Source organism: Microcaecilia unicolor, chromosome 2 (genome assembly GCF_901765095.1).
Source record: "Microcaecilia unicolor chromosome 2, aMicUni1.1, whole genome shotgun sequence".
Taxonomy (NCBI): Eukaryota; Metazoa; Chordata; class Amphibia; order Gymnophiona; family Siphonopidae; genus Microcaecilia; species Microcaecilia unicolor.
In genome coordinates, this window is record NC_044032.1 from 153,099,225 (window position 1) to 153,113,766 (window position 14,542).

Consider the following 14,542-nt stretch of genomic DNA (forward strand, 5'->3'; position numbering starts at 1 on the left):
TTTTGAATGGGAGTTGGAGTTATGTGTGAATTTTGTTAGTCTTGAGTATGCTGTGGTAATTTGATATGGTCTAGAACTGTACCACATGGGATAAGAGTGAGAGATTTATGAGGGTATAGGTGTTTGTTTACCTACTTGTCTCTTTGTGTGCTTCAATGAAATGGTGATGGTGTGTTGCTCTATTACTATGTTGTCAGTTGTGAAGCTCCATCATCTAATGGAAGGGAAGGATCCTAATTGCTGGAGAAAGTGTGGTCAATAGGGGGACCTTGGAACATTTATGGTGGGGCTGCCCTATTATAGAGAACTTGTAGCAGGAATTTTCTGGTTAGGTAAGGAAATTAGGGGGCTTGATAATCAACTGGATCCTGAAATGATCTTCCTACAAATTTTACCTGATGGTTGGAAAGGAGGGGTTTGGCTATGCATGAGCTGCTTGGGTGCCTTGCAGAGCGCACCATCTGCCTTGTCAGTATCCTGTGCAGTGTGTAAGGTAGCATGCACATGACTCCGCTCTATGTAATGATAGCACGAGTCAGGGTGTGTATTTAATATAGCACATAGGCCACCCCATGAGTGGAGGAGTAGCCTAGTGGTTAGTGCAGTGGACTTTGATCCTGGGGAACTGAGTTCAATTCCCACTGCAGCTCCTTGTGACTCTGGGCAAGTCAATTAACTGTCCATTGCCCCTGGTACAAAATAAGTACCTGAATATATGTAAACCGCTTTGAATTTAGTTGCAAAAACCTCAGAAAGGCGGTATATCAAGTCCCATTTCCCTTTCCATGCAAAAGGTAAGCATCAGCAGTTTCTGGCACACCCCCCCCCCCCCCCCCCCCGTCTGTGGTGCATCCCCTGCTTACTGTGTTCCGCTGGCCTTGGCTATAAATGGGCATGTTTGCATGTCCTGCTCTGCACATTGACATGTTATGCAAAATGTATTCTATGCCTTTAAGCCACAGCACTGACTATGCATGATCTCAATGTGTCTCTTTTATGTGGATATATGAAAGTGCCTGCTACAATCATACATGGACAATGAATGTGTATATTGCTATCATTCTAAAATCACATTTTTCATATAGATGCATCTTACTTGTATAAATACTATATTTTCTACATAGAAATTGTGAATACGTCTTCTAAAATGAACTCCTAAATGTTATTTGAAAGAATAAACAACCATTCCCAATTTACCAGTTGCTCTCCACTCATAATTTCATAGATCGCTGCTATATCTCCTCTTAGCCCTTATATTATTAGTTAAAGTTATTCTAAATTTATCAGAGATAATAATGCAGTCTCGATCCCAATATTATGTAAATCCTCTTTTAGTGATGTAAATGGTTTTTTTTTAACTTTATGTTGTCCTGAAAATATCATGGAACATAGAATTTCTTTGTACTGGTGCATTTCACTTACCTCCTAAATCATTCTGTTTGGCTCTAGTTCTGCTAATGCTCTTATTGTCCTCTGGGACTTTGATAGTGATTGACTGATTTGCCGATGTCACTATACACAACGAAGTTTTATCATTTCAAGGTGAACTAAGCAAGCTGTATTTCATGGCAGATGGAAGCAGAACATTCTTCCACCAAAGGACCGAGGATAATTTTCTATAGTATTCCCAGCTTTGTTGACTTGTCCCCGGCTCTTCAGAAGGCTAAATTGTCCAGTTTCAAGATTTCAGCCTTTTTTGTATCAGTTTCTAATTCAAGAACATATGTCTGTACTTTTCAGCACTGAATCATATTCATGAATGGCCTGCAGTATAGAAAGAATATGCGATATGAATAATAGAAAGGAGAACAGAAAGTTAAATGTATATGATGGAAATCAAAGTATCCTAATTTATCACCATTTAATAAGTCATTCCTTTTTCATAATTCAAAGAAACAGTATTCTCTGGACAAGCTGTTCTTCTGTGTCAGTCTAGTTTGAGACGGAACACTGCAAATCTATCTGATACTGGTTTTCTAAACTTCAAAGTGATAGCACAAACTTTAACTGAGAATTGCAATAGATTTCTTCTGGAGATCAGTATACCATAACCATAAAGGTTTAAAGATGTTTGTTTTTATGTGAAGATTCTTACGATAAATGATAATAGCATGTAATAGCTTTTTTTGTGAACAAACTTCCTTTTGCTTATTATTACTTGTTTGTTTTTATTAACAGCACCAAAGTTACAGTGGAATAGTAAGCAAGAAAAGACTCCGACCATAATAAAGGGCTATTATCTTATGCCTCATGAAATTATGAGTCCGAAAGCCATTCGTTGCAGTAGGCTTAAAAGTGTAGCATGCCCCATAAATTCTATTCCAGAGTATCTTATTGTCATTATGAAATAATTAAAATGAAACCAGAGTTCACTTCCAAGACATTAAGAAAGGAGTGCCACTGTATGTTAGTTCATCAAAAGGAACATTTCTTATAAGAAAGATAAGAAAGTAGTTACGTGGACAATGAATGCATTCTCATGCAAGCCTTGAGTTTATCGTGTATCGTTTATTTATTTACTATACCGTTACTTATTGCAGTAGCCAAACAGAACGGTTTACAATATCAGTATACCAATTCAAATACACAAAACAAAACAAATTAGAATTACACATTAAAATAAAAAAATTTAAGAAATCCATTAATCGATAGGAAAGCACAGCAAAACATAAAGAGCTTTTCCTCTGATTTTATTTAGCAGCATGCATATTGATTAATCACTTTAATAACATGTAAGTAAAATGCAGGGTATCTTAGTTCTACATTCATAGCCTGTATTCTTTTCTGTATTAATTAAATTACTTCAGACTCATTTATAGTAGATTGCCTGAGGAAGGGATCTCATTAGTGCCAAAGCTTGCACCTGAAAACGTTGGCTAACTTAATAAATGTAACTTCTGCTGTACAAATCCCTCATTTACTTTCTTCTAATAGATTTTATTTCTGGCCCTTATTAATACTTCTATGAAATTCTATTTGTAAATCAGAGTGTCCCACTTGTGCACAGAATTATAAACAATTTAATAATATTTTATACTGAGCTACTACTGATAACTTTGGTATAGTGTGTGCTGTTGGAAGGATCACAAATTTGAAGTTGTCCAGCATAACCGATAAGGTACAAAGTATTCTCTTACATCGCTAAGGGGTCCTTTTACTAAGCTGCAGTAAAAGGGGGCCTGTGCTAGCATCAATGCGTGCTTTTAAATTGGGTGGCTGTCAGAAGGCCTGCACTGGTGGGGATGGGAATATCTCCTGGAATAGTGGCTGCAAATCTCTTATGATTTTCCTCATAATGTGGAGCCACTACTGCCTTTGCTTTGAAACCTGGATTCTCATGTTATCCGCTACCAACCATGATTTCCATTCTGATCCAAAAGTCTTTAAAATAAATTATCTGTAAATTATCATATTATCAAATACAAATGATTAAAATTCAGATTATTGTTTACAAAAGTCTACATCACTGTGGCATCATTAGCTTTAAGCTAATACCTCATTTTATTTTTCAAATAATGGTAGCTTTAGAGTGCAAGCATTTTTGAATGTGCGAAAATCACTGGGTGGACATGCTAAAAAGTCTGTAACTTTGCCATGTTTAAAGATAATCTCATTCCACTTGGTACATAAACGTAGATATTAACAACAAATAAAGCTGTAAAATTTCATGTTGAAATTCAAGCGGTTGCTAAGAAAACAGTAAAAGAACTCTAGGGGGTGGGGGTCTTTTTTTTTTTTGTTTCACCCTATATATTTAGGTGACTTTCTGGGGCCTGTTCCATAAAGGAAAGTAGGTCTGTATCTTCCCTTATAGAATACTAACATAGTGGTACAAATACATGCATATACTTTCCCCCCAAATTCTATATATGGTGCTTTCAGTTGTGTGCACTAATCTGGCTGCATGGCCAAATTGTGCACACAACTTAATTGATTCACAAGCCAATCAGCGCCAATAATTTTTTTTGTTACATTTGTACCCCGCGCTTTCCCACTCATGGCAGGCTCAATGTGGCTTACATGGGGCAATGGAGGGTTAAGTGACTTGCCCAGAGTCACAAGGAGCTGCCTATGCCAGGAATTGAACTCAGTTCTTCAGTTCCCCAGGACCAAAGTCCACCACCCTAACCACTAGGCCACTCCTCCACTCCACTAGTACTTAACAAGCAATTATCAGGACTGATTGGCTTTAGTTAGAATGTATGCGCACAACTTTCTAGGCATATTCTATAACGTGGTGAATGTAAATTCTAATGCGCACAGTTGAAAAGGGGGTATGGCCATGGGCATGGAATGGGCGGGTTATAGGCGTTTCAAAAAAACTATACGCACTATTATTGAATATATCTAATCTGCACTTAACTTAAGCCCAGGTATTTAGGCCTCGTTTTAGGTGGCCTAAATGGGTGTGCCTATAGTTTAGTTGCAAGAATGGCACATGAGCATATTTTATAAACTATGCATAATTTTAAGTGTAATTTATAGAATTACGCTAACCACGTGGTTTTACGGTGCTGATTTTTAAGGCGCCATTTATAGAATTCTCCCTTTAGATGTGACCAGTTACACGAACATAAAGCTAGTATAAATGCTCTCCTCTAGACTGCTGAAAACATGTACGTTGTTGCATGTAATTTATGCATGAGCCCTCCCCATAATCCTCTCCTATGTATGCCCATCTTCAAACCACACATATAGGTGCCATTTTATAGAATAGCTGTAGCCAGAATACTGGCATTTCCACACATATTTATTATTTAGATTTTGCTCACTCCTTTTTCAGTAGTACCTCAAGGTGAGTTACATTCAGGTACACTGGATATTTTCTCTGTCTCAGGAGGGCTCACAATCTAAGTTTGTACCTGAGGCAATGAAGGGTGAAGTGACTTGCCCAAGATCACAAGGAGCAGCAGTGGGATTTGAACCGGCCACCTCTGGATTGTAAGACCAGTGCTTTAACCACTAGGCCACTCCACATCAACACCAAATATTGTATTGAACATTATCTAACCCTTCCTATCTTCAACCCCTAATGTGCCTGAATCTTACCTACCTTATTCCACCCTAACATCTAATTGTATTTGTTCCTCTACCGGACTTGGCAAATGCCTTTACGGTATTATGTAAGCTGCATTGAGCCTGCAAATAGGTGGGAAAATGTGGGATACAAATGTAACAAACAAACAAACTCCTCCACATATGCATGTATATGCCAGTATTCCGCTAATGTATGTGTATTCTTAGTGCTTAAATGTTGAAACCCTCTTTATAAACTTAACCCCAATCAGTGTAAAAGCTTTAAATTAGGAACCACATCTGATTTTATTCAGATTTCAATAGGACTCTTTCAACTACATAATTTCACAATAAAATATAATAGAATGTCCTTTAGATCTGATGTGTCTGTATGAGATAAATGCTTCTCTTTGATCAGTGGCTAGCATACCAAAAGTGCTTGTAGATTTTTGTGGCAAATATTTTGGAAATAAACCAACAGTAAGTTGCCAGCTCTTAATAAATGAATAACTGTGTTGTTGCACTTGGCTAGACTTTTAATAAATGGATGCAAGCAGGTTCAGAGATGAATTGAGCCACATTTTGTGAAAACCAGATGAAATTTACCCATTCTTCCTCGGCTTTGAGGGGAGTTGAATTCAGTTTGAATCAGCTCACTCCTCCCTAATAACTTTCATAAGACAACTCAAACCAGCAATGAAATAGTTAATGTTAGGAAATGTTATTAGCAAGTCTATGCATTGATATTTATCTTGATGACATCGTGCTAAAATGATCACCACTAGATTGGACAAAAATATGAGGAAGGAAATTCTATACCAGGGTACCTAAGACAAAAAGGGTAAGCAGTTACCTATTTGAAGACTATTCTATAACGGTGCACCTATATTGAGGCATCTGGAAGGTGCTTATGTGGCATGTTTTCTAAAAGGGAAGGTAGGCACTTACTTTCCTTCAGAGAATATTAGCATAACCAGGTATATACATGTATACTTTATGTTGTGTGGCATCAGCAGTTATACCAGTCATAGAGTTGGTGTAAGTGCCCAGGATCAGAGTCTGCTGCACTAACCACTAGGCTACTCCTCCACCCCACTGCTGAAAAAGCCAGAAAACCATTTCAGGACTCCACAGATTCCGTAATAGTCACGAATATTTAAAAGAATATTATGAAAAACAGTATCAAAGGCACTGGATAGATCAAATTGAAGTATCAATATTTTGTTGCCAAAACTCAATTTTCTCCTAAAGTTAGCTAAGAGGGTAGTAAGCACAGTTTCTGTACTGTAAGAGGGCCTAAAACCAGATTGTGAACTATGCAAATAAGCATATTATATTTACTGCGCCTAAATCTAGGCGCCGCTTATAGAATACGCTTAGGCAGAAATGTTTTCTGCATGGATTTTCTAGGCACCATATATAGAATCTGGCCCTATATGTATAAACTCACAGAAAAGAGGGAAAACAGCATACAAAAGCAACCAAACAAACAAACAAAGTAAACACTGGGCCTTCAGGATTGAGAAAAATGTAGTCCTTTATTAATGATGAAAACCCGACACGGGCCGTGTTTCGGTGTACAAACGCCTGCATCAGAGGTCAAAGAGCTCTTCTAGGTCAGCTAATTAGCTAGTTGACAAAGATGTAGAATAAACAATCAGGTTATATTTCTCGCTGTTTGAACAGCTCGTTTGTAGAATGCCTTCAGCCGCATAAACCACTTTTGGCGGTTTATGCGGCTGAAGGCGTTCTACAAATGAGCTGTTCAAACAGCGGGAAATATAACCTGATTGTTTATTCTACATCTTTGTCAACTAGCTAATTAGCTGACCTAGAAGAGCTCTTTGACCTCTGATGCAGGCGTTTGTACGCCGAAACATGGCCCGTGTCGGGTTTTCATCATTAATAAAAGACTACATTTTTCTCAATCCTGCAGGCCCAGTGTTTACTTTGTTTGTTTGTTTGGTTCCTATATGTATAAACAGCATGCCTAACTTCTTTCGTGTGCAAATGTAAAAGGGGTGTCAATATGGGAGGGGCATAAGCATGTCAGGGGCATTCCGACTCTTCTTGCACACAGTTAAAGAATCGTTGCATTTACACAGCTAAATGGCACATTTAGATGCTACCACTTACGCCAGTCTTAGACATGACATAAGTGGTCACAGCGAAAGATTGGTGCATCACTGCGGACTTACACTAGAATTCTATAATGGATTTGGCGCACAACTCTTCTGTTATAGAATAATAGCTTAGCATCCAGTTTTTTGGCACCTAACTTTTAGTGACCTATATTGAATTTACCCTAATGTGGAGCTCTACAATTTACATCTGTATTTGTGTGCTCCAACATACTACTACTACTGCTACTTATCACTTCTATAGTGCTACCCCAGTGTTTCCCAAGTCCCGTCCTGGAGTACACTTTGCCACTCAGGTTTTCAGGATATCCATAATGAATATGAATGAACTTGATTTGCATATACTGACTCCATTATATGCTAATCTCTTTCATGGAGATTTTTGGTGGATATCCTGAAAGCCTGACTGGCAAAGTGTACTTCAGAACCGGACTTGGGAAACACTGCTCTACGCAAATTCCATTCATATGGATGCCCACTGGCAAAGTATGTGCCATCTAAATAAACATGGTGCATACTTTCCTGCTGGCCAGTATTCTATAAAAGGTTATTTACACATGTGAGAAACTGGAATACAGTCATCTATGCTTGTTTCTGCCAGCAAAAATAAGCGGCTCATTATAGAATTACTCCCAGTATGACCCAATGTGATATTACAAAGAACAATTATTTAAAAGCTTCTAATTTATTAAATATAATTTTATATGTATCTGCAAGTCAGAGTTTCCAAACTGTAAATCCTTCAAACATGAAAGCTCACATAGCAGTTGATAATGTTATTGATCATTCACAGTTTCACACCTAAGCAATTATAGCTGAAATTATCCAGCCCTTGGAAATATCTACCATATGCCTCTGGCTCATAAATCAAAGCTCATCTCACTAAAGGTTGAATAACTGCACATACTGAAATGAAATTCCTATTTTCTTGGCACCATGTTAGTCTCAATGAACCCTGGGGAGAAATGCCTTAAATGCAGATCATCTAATCGGTTATACACAAAGAAGCTCCAGACACTGTGATATTTGCTTTCTGTGTGTGTCAAATGATCTGTGAAGCAGACAAAGGAAATCCAGACAATTACATTATAAAATCCATGAATATTTAACCAAAGTTAGATTTGCACATGACTGATAATAAGTGATCTACCATGCTCAGGCTGATCGCTAGCTGTTGTCAAATATACAAAATAGAAGTGCTTCAGTCCACTCAAATTATGGGGGCTTCTCTCCTCATCTGTCATCCAAAGAACAGCTCATTATGTTCATTAGATGTGATAGAAATCAAATAACCTTTATTCAGAATTATGGGGTCAATCCACCCTCACCATTTTTTATGTCTCCCTTTGGAAAACAGTGCCAGATATTCATGTTTTCCTGAAAAGCAATTCTTTGAAAGGGTTTCTTAGGAAGTGTCTGGTTATGACAAACAACTATTTATTAAAATTGAAAAGAGACACTTAGCATGCAAAGGAGATTCACCATACATGTTTCATTAATGCCTTTTGTTCTGCCCTCAAAACAGCCCACCAGGGGTTATTCGTTCAATTGTAATGTAATGCAATTTTGTTTCATTTGATATATTGCTTTATAGCAAAATACAGTATGCAGTTTTCATTTGCTTCATAGAGGCATTTAGCATGCTGAATATGTTTGATCCTGCTGCTTTCCTTTTGTCTACTCATTTCCCATCTTCAATGACGACTACTACTACTACTTATCATTTCTATAGCGCTACTGGACGTACACAGCGCTTTACACTTGAATATGGAGATACAGTCTCTTGTGTTCTGTATTTATTACTTAAAATTATTATTTTGCTGGTCGGGCAATTTCATCTTCCTCCTTTAGGCTTCCAGTTCCATTGAAACTGCCCTATATTGGGCTGTGGCTCAATGAGACTTCAATCGCAACTACTTGGGACTTTCCTTTTGTCAGGGTAAGACTCTGATGAGAGCCTGAACCAGAGTCAGCCCTGGAAGTCTGCATGTAGCAAAATGAAGGCTAACTAGCTCACTTGCTATTGATCCTTCTGTTCGCAGAGTCCTTGCTGCCCAGCCTCTCGGTTCCAGACTGATCTGATATCTGTTCCTAATCCTGATTGCTAGGCCTTTAGCACTGTAGTTCAGTCCTTGCTTCAGTCACATGATCAGCATTGTGACTCCAGTTCCAGGTCTGTGACTTGTCTGTAAGTTCCATCACTGGCTGTGCTTCAGTATTTGCAGTTTGTATGCTCTAGATCCTGGCCTTTGACTACTTCAGCATAGCTCCTGACTGCTAGGTCTTTCCCAGCCCATGCCTGGCCCAGCCTGAGCACACATGCTCATAACTTGGCCTCCATTCTGAGCCCTGCAAGTAAGCCATTGCAGGGATAGTCCTTGTCCAGCAGCCACAGAGTGTGGTTCCATACAGCAATGTTGTTCAAAGTACTAGGTCAAAGTATTTAAGTAAAAGTAAAAAGTACAGTGAAGAACACATTAAAAAGTTTATTTAAGTAAAAGTAAAAAAATTATTGCCTAATATAATACTTTTTGAGAAAAATTAAAAGTACCACAACTACAATAAAGGCAACTACTGTAAATGTTTTTATCCCAACAACTTTATTGCTCTACAAATCAATCCACTTTGTTTTTAATAAAACTAAGGGCCCTGTTTACTAAGGTGCATTAGTGTTTTTAACACGTCTACACTTAGTACGCATGCTAACCATGTAGGTGCGTACATGGTTAAAGCGCGTTAAAAATGTTAACGTGCCTATAAACGCTGCTTAGTAAACAGGGCCCTAAATTTTTGAAAATGGCTGTCAGTCATGCAAGTGTGCTTATGAGCCATTAACCCAGCACAGTTAAAAAGGTTCAACAACTGCACTAGCAGAAAGTGGATTGTTCAGTCTGATAAAAAGTTCCTTCAAATCAGGTCAGGTTGCACTATTACCAATGTCTTCTGACTACGTCTGCAGGTTATGATCAAGGGAATTTCTGCCTTATTTCTGTCACTTTTTTTGTCCATGTGTTTTTATTGAACTTTTTAAAGAAATACAAAGAACAAGAACAAACAATATTAACACAGTGAGGCATAAAAACAGGCGAAAAAAACTTTTACAAATATTTCAACATTGTAATTGTGTAATAACAGGAAAAGACAGATCAACAACATAATTCCAAATTGTTTTCACAAAGCAGTGGAGGTATTCAGATAGTTTTCTAGACTAGACCAAACATGTTGTTTACTAGCAGTAGTGCCTAATTTTTCTGCTATTGACATTTCAGATTTATAGCATTGAAGTACAGATTGCCACCAAAAAACTAACATTCAAAAGATGGTTGGCTTTCCAATAGGAGAGAATTATTTTGGTGTCCTTTTACAAAGGTGTGGTAGCGTTTTTAGCGCATGCTAATAATTAGAGGCGCCCACAGGAATATATTGATGTCTCTAGCATTTAATGCACACTTATTTTAGCGTGCGCTAAAACGCTACCGCACCTTTGTAAAAGGATCCCTGTAAACGCAATAGTAATAAGAATATCAAGCAATTTAGATTGTGAATCAGAAATGGATTCTGGCACTTTTTCTAAATTCCTCAGTGGTGCCACTCTAGAGTCCAGTTTGAAAATCCTAGGAGAAACCTCTCATTTGAACCACAGGTATCCAAACTAGTAGCCAATGTTTTCCTATGGAAATTAAAAAGACTGAGACCATACTTTCCAAGTTCAGTCTTTAGGTCCTTAACCCAATCATTAGTATTATCTAAAGTTGATTACTGCAATGCCATATATGCAGTACTAAAAACCTCACTAATCAGAAAATTACAAACTGCCCAAAACAAAGCAGCTCATCTTGTACTTAGAGCTCCCCATTAATCTAAAGTGACTCCATTATTATTAAAATTACACTGGCTTCCAATAAATGGATGAGTAACATTCAAACTATGTGTTCTTGTTTATAAAATAATATATGGCCTATTTCCATCTTATATGCAGAACCTTATTGGGTTGCCAATGTGTAACGCAAAGAAATCCTCCAGAGACTTCCTTGTCCTACACTTCCCACATTGCAATAAAATTCAATATAAAACAATTCATAGTGCTGGATTCTCCTATCAATGTACTGAGAGATGGAATTCGCTGCATAAGCAATTATGCCATACTACTGAATATTCCTTGTTTCACAAATTGCTAAAAACCTATTTGCTTAGATCATTTCTCACTGATGAAAGTAACAAACCCAACGTTTAATCCAGAAGATGCATTATTCATGATGATTATATCACATTCTATTCTTATCATATTGTATTCACATAAGTTGACTGTACAACTAATGTAACTTGGAATTGATATCAAAAGTTTATGCAACTTGATTCATTGTATATGTTCTTTTTTAATGTAAGCCACATTGAACCTGAACTTGTGTGGGATAATGCAGGATACAAATATCACAAATAAATAAATAGATTTTGGCACTTTTTCTCTATTCCTCAGTGGAGCAACCTGCCCATATACTAAGTGTGTGGTCATTCAAATCTCCTCATTCTTTCACTGATATGCTATAATACTTACTGTACATGTAGTATCTACCAGTTCAAGGCCTGGCTATGAACGAAGCTTTCCTAGGCCTTGGAATGATGATGATGCTTCTGTGGGACTTGATTATTGTTTCTATGACAATTTTTGCATTTGAACCTTATTTGGAGTGAGAAAGGGCGAAGGGTTTGCTTTGTTTTTAAAGGAAATAGAAAACCTCTGCTTTTTTTCAGAGTCACTACCTGCCCTTGTATTTTGGGTCATTTATGTAGAAAAAGACTGCCTACTCTATTGTCCTGACAAAATTTAATAGGAGTTAATTTTTCACTCAGCAGCCTGTATATAGCATGGCAGACATATCAGAAGGTGACATTGCAGAGGCATCATAACAAAATCTGCACATGCAGGTGTCCCAATTTAAGATGCTGCAAACAGATATTAATGCCATTGTGAGTGAGTTTAAATCCAACCTAAAGTCTTTAGATGCTCTGGTTACACATATTCCCCCTGATATTTAAAACCATTTAACCAACCAAGAACGACTCCTGGCCAGTTATGGCACTTAACCGGCTATCCAGCAATATTCAGTGGGAATTAGCTTGAGTTATTTGCAGCAGGGCCCTTAGGAATAAAATGGGCCCTGCTGAAGATAACTCAAGCTAATCTTTAGTAAAAGACCCCCTTAATTATAAGATAGTTCTTAAGAAAGCAGAAGAAAGATTTTTGATTTTAATGGGGGAAATTAATGGTCAATGGATCACTTTAGCAAATATCTATGCCTTTAATTTTGATTCTTCTCATTTTCCTTTCCTTTTTTTGTAAAAATGGAATTATGCACTAAAAGCTGGATCTGTTCAGGTAGGGATTTCAATTATGTCCTCTCATTCATGGATAAGTGGATGCTTATTTATTTATTTAACACATTTATATCCCACATTGTCCCACCTAGATGCAGGCTTAATGTGGCTTACACAATACTGGAGAGGCAGGCTCCGGTTCGATAAAATACAAATACACAATATAGTAATCAACTTGAAAGAAACATAAGTATACAGCAACAAAGAATTAAAGAGGGGGTGGTGATAGAAATCCAATATGGTTCATAGTTTTTCTGTGTCGCAGGAAGTAGAAAGTTAATTTGGGTCAGGGGGATAGGCCTTCTTAAACAAGTTGGTTTTCAGTAATTTCCTGAAGGTGAGATGGTTATGAATAGATCTCAAGGTTTTGGGCAGAGCATTCCACAGTTGTGTACTTATGTAGGAAAAGCTGGATGCATAAGTTGATTTATATCTAAGACCATTGCAGTCTGGATAATGCAAATTTAAGTAAGTACGGGATAGGCTGGTACTGTTTCTGGATAGTAGATTTATGAGGTGTAACATATATCCAGGAACTTTGCTGTAAATAATCCTGTGGACCAGAGTGCAAACCTTGAAGGCAATACGTTCCTTGGTGGGAAGCCAGTGCAGGTTTTCACGAAGGGGTTTGGCACTTTCAAATTTTAATTTTCCGAATATCAGTCTAGCTTCTGTATTCTGTGCGGTCTGAAGTTTCTTAGTTAGTTGTTCTTTACAACCTGCATAAATTCTGTTGTAGTAATCTAAATGGCTTAATACCATTGATTGTATTAAGTTGAGAAATACATCACGTGGAAAGAAAGGTTTTATACGTTTAAGTTTCCACATTGAGTGGAACATTTTCTTTGTAGTGGAATTTACTTGGCTTTCGAGTGTCAGATTATGGTCAATTATGACGCCAAGTAGTTTTAGGCTATCCGAGATAGGGAGGGAGTGGTTTGGGATGTTCAAGGTTGTAGGATTATACTTATTGTGTTGAGATGAAAGGATAAGATGGAAAAGATTATTGGATTAAACTCAAAGAAGCGAAGAGGGAAATATGGCTAGTGAAAGCGTGAGCGGAACAAAAAAATGGCTAAAGATGTAAAGAGAGGTGACAAGACCTTTTTCAGATATATTGGAGAAAGGAGAAAAGATAGGAATGGAATTTGGTAGACTGAAAGATGATGAGAATGGCTATGTGGAGAGTGGTGAGGATAAAGTGAACGTGCTAAACAATTACTTCTCTTCGGTATTCACGGAGGAAAATCCTGGAGAAGGACCATGGTTGGCTGCTGAGGGAATATCTGGGAATGGAGTGGATACTGCACCGTTTATGGAAGAAAGAGTTTATAAACATCTGGAAAATCTGAAGGTGAACAAAGCTATGGGGCCGGATGGGATACATCCCAGGATATTGAGGGAGCTCAGGGAGGTCATTGCAGGATCTCTTAAAGATTTATTTAATAGATCTTTAGAGAGTCCCTCTTCACAAAAGTGGAGACAGGGAAGAAGAGGGAAACTACAGACCGGTAAGTCTTACGTCGGTGGTAGGAAAAATAATGGAATCATTGCAGAAAGAAAGGATAGTTAACGTTCTAGAAGCCAACGGGTTACAGGACCTGAAGCAACATGGATTTACCAAAGGAAAATCCTGCCAAATGAATCTCATTGACTTCTTTGACTGGGTGACCAAAGAACTGGATGAAGGACGTGCGCTAGATGTAATCTACTTGGATTTCAGCAAAGCCTTTGATACGGTCCCCCACAGAAGACTTGTGAATAAGCTGAAAGGGCTGAACTTAGGACCGAAAGTGGTGAACTGGATAAGAAACTGGTTGACCGATAGGTGGCAGAGGGTGGTGGTAAATGGAATCTGCTCGGAGGAAAGGAAGGTGAGCAGTGGAGTTCCTCAGGGGTCGGTGCTGGGGCCTATTCTGTTTAATATATTTGTGAGAGATGTTGTTGAAGGGTTGGAAGGAAAGGTTTGCCTTTTTGCGGGTGACACAAAGATAGCCGATAGAGTGGAT